We start from the raw sequence: 8,655 nt of genomic DNA on the forward strand, positions 1-8,655 counted from the left end.
TCGGATATACCCAACCATTGCTTGATGGCGGTCCATAAGCGAGTAGTGAAGCGGCAATTGACGAAGAGGTGGTCAACGGTTTTCACACATTGTTTGCATAGGGGGCAAGGGCCGCAATTTGGCCACCCTCTCTTCGCCAACCGGTCGGCCGTCCAAAGCCTATTTTGATTTGCAAGCCAAGCAAAAAATTTGATCTTAGGCGGTGCTCAAGCCTTCCAAACCATCTTGTTCAAGGGGGATGTGGTGGAGCCGAAGAATTGCATCTCATAGGCCGATTTGGTGGAGTAGAGGCCATTTGCCGTGAGTTTCCAAGAAATCTCATCGCTCACCCCGGGGTTGAGATGTATGGTAGTAAGCCGCGTCCATAGGTCCACAAATTGCATGAAATGGTCTAAGGAGAAGGTGCGTTGTAGGTCAATCTTGGCAATCCAAGCATCTTCGTGAAGAGCTTGCGCCACCTTCCAATTCTTTCTCTTGGAGCTCTCGTAAATCAATGGTGCCACATCTATGGGTTTTGTTCCGTCTAGCCAAGGTGCATGCCAAAAAGGAGTTTTCTTCCCGTCCCCAAGAGTGATGCAAGTTGCGGCATAAAACAAATCCATATCCTCGTTGGTGCATGGGTTGCCGGAACCAATCCAAATTTTTGTGGGATCTTTCCATTCAAGCCAAGGCCACCGTAGTCGAAGCGCCGCCGCAAATTTTTCCATGTGTAGCACCCCCAAACCTCCATACTTCTTTGGGCGGCAAACCAATTCCCAATTAACCTTGCACTTGGCCCCGGTTGTAGTATCCTTGGCGGACCAAAGGAACGCCCTCTCGATCTTGTCGATGAATTTCATGGTGCCCGGAGGCATGGCAAGGGGAGTGAGGTAGTAGATAGCTTGGGAAGCAATGACCGATTTCACTAGCGCGGTCCTACCCGCCGTGGTGATTAGATTCCCGTTCCAAGTTGGGAGCTTTCCGGCACATTTGTCCTCAAGGTGTTGCATATCCCCTTCTTTTCAAGCACCGAACCGAAAGGGGAAGCCCAAGATATCTCATCGGAAAGGTGGTGCGAGTGGCCGGCATGTCCTCAAGGATGGCGTCAAGGTCCAAATCCTCACAACGAATCGGAGCGACGACGCTCTTTTGGAAGTTGGTGCAAAGGCCGGTTGCATCCCCGAAGTTTCCAAGAATATTTGCTAAGTTTTGGATATCCTCTTTGAAAGGAGCCACGAAAACGGCAGCATCATCCGCATAGAGGGATGTCCTTAACATATCCCTCCGCCCCCGTAGTTTGTGGAGTAGCCCGAATGTAGTTGCCCTCTCTAGGATTTGGGCAAGCCGGTCTATGGCGAGCACGAACAAGAGCGGAGATATTGGGTCGCCTTGTCTCAAGCCCCGTCCGTGCCGGATAGGGAGCCCGGCAACCCCATTAAGGAGGACCCTCGAAGAGGAGGTGGTGAGGAGAGCCACGATCCAATTACGGAACCTACTCGGAAAGCCCCTCTTTTGAAGGAGGTCCACAATGTAATCCCACCGCACGTTGTCAAAGGCTTTGCGAATGTCGAGTTTAAAAAGAAGCGCCGAAGTCTTTCTCTTGTGTAGTCTAGTGGCAAGGTTCTTGACATAGAGGAAGTTGTCATGTATACTCCTCTTCTTAATGAAAGCGCTTTGAGCATTAGAGACAAGGCTAACCATGTATGGCCCAAGTCTAATGGAAAGCATCTTGGCAATGATCTTCGCAATGGCATGAATCAAGCTAATAGGCCGGTAGTCAACAATCTCCTCGGCGCCCTCCTTCTTAGGTAACAACACAATGTTGGCGGAGTTGAGCCAATGGAAGTTTTCCGCATGAAGGTCCCCAAAAAGGTGCACCACCTCCATGACATCAACCTTGATAATATCCCAACATTTCTTGAAGAAGGCTCCGGTGTAGCCATCCGGACCCGGGGCCTTGTCACCAGGCATAAGGTTAATGGCGTTGCGCACCTCCTCCTCGGAGAAGGGGTCACCAAGGCTTTGCAAACCCGGATCCTCAAAGAGGAGCTCGTCCCAATTAAGATCACAATTTCTACGCCCCCCTCTCCCAATAGCCGCATGAAAATGGTTATAAGCAATCTCCTCTTTGGCCTCATGCTCGGTCACCCACCCATTGTTGTGCTTCAACCTATGAATGTGATTCTTCCTTCTTCTTGCATTGACTTTCATGTGGAAAAATCTCGTGTTGGCATCTCCCTCCTTGATGTTTGCAATGCGGGCACATTGTCTCTTGCGGGCTCTCTCAACCACCGCCAACGCGACTACCTTCTTTTTTAGCTTGGCTCGGATGTCCAACTCGCCCACCGAAAGTTGGCGCACTTCTTGGGCCATATCAAAGTGTAGAATCACGAGAAGTGCCGCGTGCATCGTGACCTTGGTGTTGGAGAACAACCGGCGTCCCCATTTGGCGAGAATTTTTCCGGTATGCTTTAGCTTATGGAAAAGCCTTTGGCAGGGCTCAACATGTGGGGACGGAGCATTCCAAGCTTGTTGTACCATGTCATTGAAGCCAGGCAATCGCACCCAATAATTTTCGAACTTGAAGCTTCTTGGTCTCCTAGGGCCGCTATCGTCCGCTAGCAACAAGGGGCAATGATCCGAGAGGGACGAGGAGAGGGCGTGAAGGACATGGGTGTCGAAATGTAGGTCCCATTCCGAATTGCAGAAAAAAGCGTCAAGCTTGCAAAGAGTGGGGTTTGCCTGTCCATTTGACCAAGTGAAGCGCCTGTTTTGTAGGTGGATCTCATGAAGGCCGCAAGTTTGTAAGGCGGCACGAAAGCGGTTGATGCGGGATCGGTTGACATTTGGCTTGTTTTTGTCACGCGCTCGACGTATTTGGTTGAAGTCACCCAGGGCCAGCCAACGGACGCCTTGCGGCGGCTTTTGAGCAACGAGCTCGGCGAAGAAGTCGTCCTTGCGGTTAGACGACGTCGGACCATAGACCCTAGTGATCTTGAAATCGCCGTTGACGGTAGAATTGATGATGTGCACATCCGCGGACAAGCAGAACTCCATGGTGACAACGTTTGAAATAGACACAACGGAATCATCCCACAACAAAAGGATACCCCCTCTAGTTCCGTTGGCCGGTCTCTCCGCGTAGCTCTTGAGGCGATTACCCCCAATGTAACAAGCATCGAATTGAGAAACAGCCTGCAACTTTGTCTCCCGGAGACAAACAATATGGCACGAGGAAGAAGCAATAGTCTCATGAACCGTATCTTTTCGATCCCGATCGTTTAGTCCCCCGGTGTTCCAACCGAGAATATTCACCGTTTGTTCGATTATTGGAAACACAAAAAATCCCTTCGCAAAGCCCCAGCAGAGGCGGACCAACCGAAACCGAAGTGAACCGAGACGGACAAACCGAAACCGGAATGAACCGAGATAGCAGCGTACATAGGTGAAACAGATAGTCCAAGTGTCCCCAGCTGGTACATGCACCAGGCAAACATGAGGAGCAACAAGAAACATGAGGAGCGTCACCGGCGTGCAAGCCAGGCCCCAAGCAACAACAACAAGCAAGGTTGTACTTAACATCAGAACCGAACAGCAACTAAAACCGGGACGAAGCCATCGGACGTTGGCGGTGTTGCTGCTCGAGTCTTGTTCATGGTCCGGAGCCGCAGCGCCACCAATCCCAATCAGGCCATCAACCATTTCTTCATCCTCGACGGAGTCTAGCTTGAACAGAGCGCGCATCGCTCCCAGGACGTCCTCATGTACCTTGCCTTTGATGCGTCTCGCGAACTCCTCCATCGCCTGCTCCGTGATCTCCTCGCCGTCTTGCACTATGCCCATGCCATTGCAGACCATGCGCTCCGCCTGTTTCGCCACCGGCGCCGCCTTGCGCCTTGCCTTGACACGCTCACTGACCCGCCTAAGCGAGAAGCCCACAGTTCTCGCAATGCCGACTCCGGCGAGGGTCTTCCTCCTGTTCATCGGGCGCCTCGGCGGTGTGGACGTAGGCGGCGAAAGGATCGGCTGCTGCACGTTAGTGAATAACGGAGCGAGCAGAGTAGCATCCTGAGGCTTTGCCTGTTGAACACCGTTGTAACTCCAACTGTAATCCCTAGTCTTCTGCCACTACTTGCTCCACGCACACCCCTGCGTGGGTCACTAGGTGGGTGCTCCCCTAGTCTAGCAATCTCTCCTGTATAAAACATCTTCTGGTGAACTACTGAATACAATGAACCAATTCCTATTGTCTTCTTGGTATCAGAGCTAGTGCTCTAACAATGGTCGAAACTCCCCCCTTCTCTTCCACGGCCAATCCTCCCTCCTCCACTGTCCCTCCCATCAACCCCATCGATTCAACTCTCTTCACACCTCTCCAACAACGATCGGCGATACCACGAGCCCCACCCACCCCACAGACCTCAGATTCATTCAATCTCGGCAACCTAACTGATTCCCTCGCCGTCGCCGCCTCCGCCGGCGGCGTGATCCACAGCAGCCCCCAATTGCTCCCTGTTCTTGCCCAACCCACCTCTCATCCCCTCCTCAACATTCACATCTCAAATTACATTAAGTTTCAGGTCTCTACATCAGGAACCAACTACACAAAATGGCGCCAGATCATCAAGTCCCTGCTCACCATGTACAAGGTGATCGACCACATCACGGAGGGCGCGGCCCCCGCTGCCCCCGACGACACCTGGGAAGTCGTCGACATCCACATCTCGCTGTGGTTTCTGTCCACCCTGAGTGACGATCTGCATCGCCTCATCCAGGGCGCCGACGGGCGGGTGTGCAGCACCTGGACGCGCCTTCAACACTTCTTCCTCGATCGGAGCGCGTCGCGCTACCTCTACCTCAACAAGGCGTTCCACAACTGTCCCCGCGGCGATCTCTCGGCCACAGACTACGCCGCTAAGCTGCAGGGCCTCGCCGACGATCTCGCTGCGATCGGCCGGCCCGTCGAGGATCGTGATCTCACCCTCGCCTACCTCGACGGCATGTCGGACAAATTCAAGATGCAGACTGCCATCCTCAAACACGCCGTCCCATCCTTCGCCGACGCCTGCTCCAGCCTCCAACTTGAGGAGATCTCCGACAGCTCTCAGCAGCAGCACGCCAGCGCCCAAGCCATGGTCGTCCACGGCGGCGGCCGTGGCATGCCTCCAACAGGCAACAGCGCCCCTCGTCCTCCAGGGTACGTCAGTCCCAATTACCGGGGCCGCAACCCGATCCCCGGATATGTCCACGGCCAGGGCTCCGCCACCCACAACGGCGCCAATCGTGCGCAAGGACGCGGATCTCCTGCTGGCCGTGGTGACCAACACGGCAGTCGTGGCGGCAATCAACACCCGTGGATCGGCTACTTCGCTCCCGTCGGCGCCCCACTCCCACCTCGCGCGACGTGGATCCCGCCGAACGCATCCAGCGTCCTCGGCCCCCGTCCTAGTGTCGAGACGCAGGCCTACCCCATCATGCACTCGCCTGCGGCCTTGCCGACCACGCCGCCTGGGTTCCAGCAACCACCGCCACCACCTTCGGCGCCCCCGGCGTACCAGGCTCCCTCTTGGGATCTCAACACCATGCACCAAGCTGCACCGAGCTACGGCAACGCCTTCTCCACACAAGGCGGCGAGTGGATCATGGATTCAGGAGCCTCTACCCACGTCACTGGCAACCAAGGTATGCTAACCTCGTCTCACTCCCCATTAGGTCTCAATTCCTCGCACATAGTTGTTGGTAACGGCTCTCGTCTCCCTGTTGCTGCCACCGGTACCGCACATCTCACCACTCGCCCATTCTACCTCCGCAATGTTCTAGTCTCCCCAAAAATCATCCAAAACCTCATTAGCACTCGACGTTTTTCTCGCGACAATAGTTGTTCTGTTGAATTTGATCCTTTTGGCTTCTCCTTGAAGGATCTGGCAACCAAGGAGGTGCTTCTTCGCTCCAATAGTTCAGGTGACCTGTACCCATTCTTCGGCGACCGTCCAAGCTCCACCGCCACAGCCTTCTCCATCACACAAGATCTGTGGCATAAACGCCTAGGCCACCCTACTGCTTCCGCTTTAGCTCATTTACCTTTGCAATTTCTTTCTGAATATAATAACAGCTCCCCCACGGTTACCGTGTGCGACGCTTGTCAGTTAGGCAAACAAACTAGATCACCATTCTCTGTATCTCATTCTCGAGCTTCCTCCCCATTTGATTTAATTCACTGTGATCTGTGGACTTCTCCCATTGTAAGCTGCTCATGTTATAAATACTATCTCGTGGTGCTTGATGACTTCTCCCATTATTCCTGGATCTTTCCATTACGCGCTAAGTCTGAAACTTGCGACATTTTGCTTCGATTATTTGCCTTCGTCACCACCCAATACAGCACAACCATCCGTTGCCTCCAATGCGACAATGGAGGCGAGTTCCTCACCTCCACCCTACGCTCCCACTTTTCCTCTCACGGTGTCTCCCTCCGCCTCTCCTGCCCGTATACATCTGCACAGAATGATCCGCACCACAAATGACGTCGTCCGCACCTTGCTCTTCCAAGCACACTTGCCTCCCCATTTTTGGGTGGAAGCTCTTCACACTGCCAACCATCTCCTCAACATCCGACCCTCCCGCTCCATCGGCAACTTCACTCCATACTTCCTCCTCCACGGCATCCATCCCTCGTATGATCACCTGCGCACCTTCGGGTGTCTTTGCTATCCCAACCTATACCCTGTCACCGTCCACAAACTCTCACCTCGGTCCACGCCGTGCATCCTCCTCGGCTACCCTCGCGAGCATAAGGGATACCGGTGTTTCGATCTAGCCACACGCAAAGTGATAATTTCTCGCCATGGCATTTTTGATGAAAACCAGTTTCCGTACGCCCAACACACACTAGCAGCCACACCAAACATCGCCACAGATGATCCGATCCCACCCACACCGATCCCCACCGTATCTGGCGTGATCCCCACCGACCTCCGTGCGCAATCATTGGCCCCATCATCGCCCTGCCCCACACCAACCTCCAACCCTGCTACGCCCACTCCCGCTTCGCCACGACGCCACCTGCTACCACCACCGACCCCACACCACGCGCCCTCCACCACCTGCCGCACACCTGCAGCCCTACCCACCCCACCTACCATATCCACCTCGGATCTCACGCCTAGACACGATTTCCCTCCGCCGCCTGGACCTACCGACTCTCCTGCTGCCAATGCCACACCGCCACGTCCCCCTGGCCCACCTATTCGATCTGTTCCGGTAGATCCACCCCAAAACACCCACCAAATGCGCACTAGAGGCAAATCTGGTTATTTCATGCCTCGGCAACACTTTGACCTCTCTGTTTCTACCATCACCTCGCCCATCCCCACCTCATACCGTGCGGCCCTTAAGGACGACCGTTGGCACTCAGCTATGCGTGATGAATTTTATGCCCTAATTCGGAATGACACTTGGTCTCTAGTGCCTTGTCCTGCAGGTGTCAACATGGTTACAAGCAAATGGATATTCCGCCACAAGCTCCATCCTGACGGCTCCCTTGCACGGTACAAAGCACGTTGGGTTCTTCGCGGTTTCACTCAACAAGAAGGTGTGGACTATGATGAAACATTCTCCCCGGTGGTGAAACCTGCCACGGTCCGTGTAGTCCTCAGCATCGCCACATCCAACCAGTGGCCCATCCACCAATTGGATGTCAAAAATGCATTCTTGCATGGTGAGCTCGCCGAAACAGTCTACTGCTCACAACCTTCTGGTTTCATTGACACCAACCACCCTACCCATGTGTGCAAACTAAAAAAGTCCCTCTATTGGCTCAAACAAGCTCCTCGGACATGGTTCCTCAAATTCACCTCCTACTTGCACACACTCGGTTTCACTTCCTCAAAAAGTGACTCCTCTCTTTTCATTCTCCATACACCCACCGCCACCGCCTATCTTCTTCTCTACGTGGATGATATCATTCTCACAGCCAACACCTCCACATTGCTTCACCAAGTCATCGAGTCCCTCCACAACCAGTTTGCCATGAGTGATCTTGGCGCACTCCATCACTTTCTCGGCGTCAATGTCCATCGCACGCCCGGCGGTCTGTTTCTGTCGCAGCACCAATACGCCCTTGAACTGCTCGACCGTGCCAAGATGCTGAACTGTCACCCAATATCCACACCCATTGACACCAAGACCAAACTATCTGGACATGATGGTCGCCCCGTTGCTGATCCCTCTCACTACTGCAGTATCGCTGGCGCCCTTCAGTACTTAACCCTCACACGACCGGATCTCTCCCATGCTGTTCAACAAGTGTGTTTATTCATGCATGATCCACGTGAGACCCACTGTCAACACCCGCATTTTTAAGTCCAGATGCCTGTTATGCCATACATCGCAATCCCAGGAATATTGTTGTTGCGAGACATAACAGTTGAATATCATAAGTCATCATTCATTACATACCATAGCCGTCTTACAAAATCAGATTACATGATCCATATTACACAAATAGTTGATCTATTGATCAACATACAAACACAAGTTCATAGCGGAAGCGTAAGATAGAAGGGACTCTCTAGTCCACAGGCTAACGTCTGACGTCAGAAGATTCCCTAGTTGTCGTAGACATCTTGGTTGTCGTCATCTTGATAGTTCTGCTCCTCTTCATAGTCTGGCCATTTG

Source organism: Lolium rigidum, chromosome 3 (assembly GCF_022539505.1).
Source record: "Lolium rigidum isolate FL_2022 chromosome 3, APGP_CSIRO_Lrig_0.1, whole genome shotgun sequence".
In the NCBI taxonomy this organism is placed as follows: Eukaryota; Viridiplantae; Streptophyta; class Magnoliopsida; order Poales; family Poaceae; genus Lolium; species Lolium rigidum.